Source organism: Lytechinus variegatus, chromosome 1, assembly GCF_018143015.1.
Source record: "Lytechinus variegatus isolate NC3 chromosome 1, Lvar_3.0, whole genome shotgun sequence".
Taxonomy (NCBI): Eukaryota; Metazoa; Echinodermata; class Echinoidea; order Temnopleuroida; family Toxopneustidae; genus Lytechinus; species Lytechinus variegatus.
In genome coordinates, this window is record NC_054740.1 from 87,689,107 (window position 1) to 87,690,098 (window position 992).

The window sequence follows — 992 nt, forward strand, 5'->3', positions numbered from 1 at the left end:
CTAAGCATGAGAGCGCAAAATCTATTAATATTATGAAAACTGGACATTTAAAGCACTTTTGTAATTATGCATGAGATGCATGATTTTAAAATCTATCAATGCGAGCGCAAATCGCGAGCAGAAATTTATGATTTATTGTCATCAAATGGTGATTTTAAGTAGCTTGTTTTAGAATTAATATTGAGATATACATAACTCACTAATCAAAATGCAAGCGTGCAGCGCTAGCTGATACGTTTTGACAATCTGACCTAAATAGGGATATTTTGAGAACTTCATGGAATACAGGAAAATAATAGGTAACTGACAAATCAAATATTGTGAGCGCGCAGCGCAAGCAGAAATTGGTAATATTCAGACCATAAAACAGAAATTTTTACACTTTTAAAAAATCAATTTGTAAATAAAACAAAATAATGAAAGTTCAATTTCCCAGCTGAAATATGTTTTGTATATTGACTTCAGAATTTGATATTTTAAGGTCCATATTGAGCAAGATATCACCTAAAAGGCAATGCGAGCGCAAAGCGCGAGCGAAAATTTTATATCCCGACATGAAAGATTAAAAAAAAAATAATTTCCAAGTCTTCCCCTTATCTTATTTTATTCACTCATCTTCCTCCTCTTATGCTTGCCTTCCTTCTTTTCTCCTCTCTTTTCCCTTTTTCTTTTTTCCTTTCTTTTCCCCTTTTTTCTTTTTTTTGCTCCGCCAATAGGGGGGGCCCGGGCCCCTCGGCCCCCCTGGATCCGCCTATGCTAATGGGGCACTGACTTATGCAGATTAGTGATCAAAGACCCGTTGATGAATTCCCTAGATTTCAACGCAATTTATTATCTCTAGGAAAATCATAACCACAAATTATTTCGATGTAGAAAGAAAAACAATCGTGATTATGATGACAAAAATTAGAAGTGCTCGCTATCATCTTCATTGGCCGTCTGCTAATGGTCGCCAAGTAAAACGAGGCTCTAGGTCTACGTCTGTGCTATGT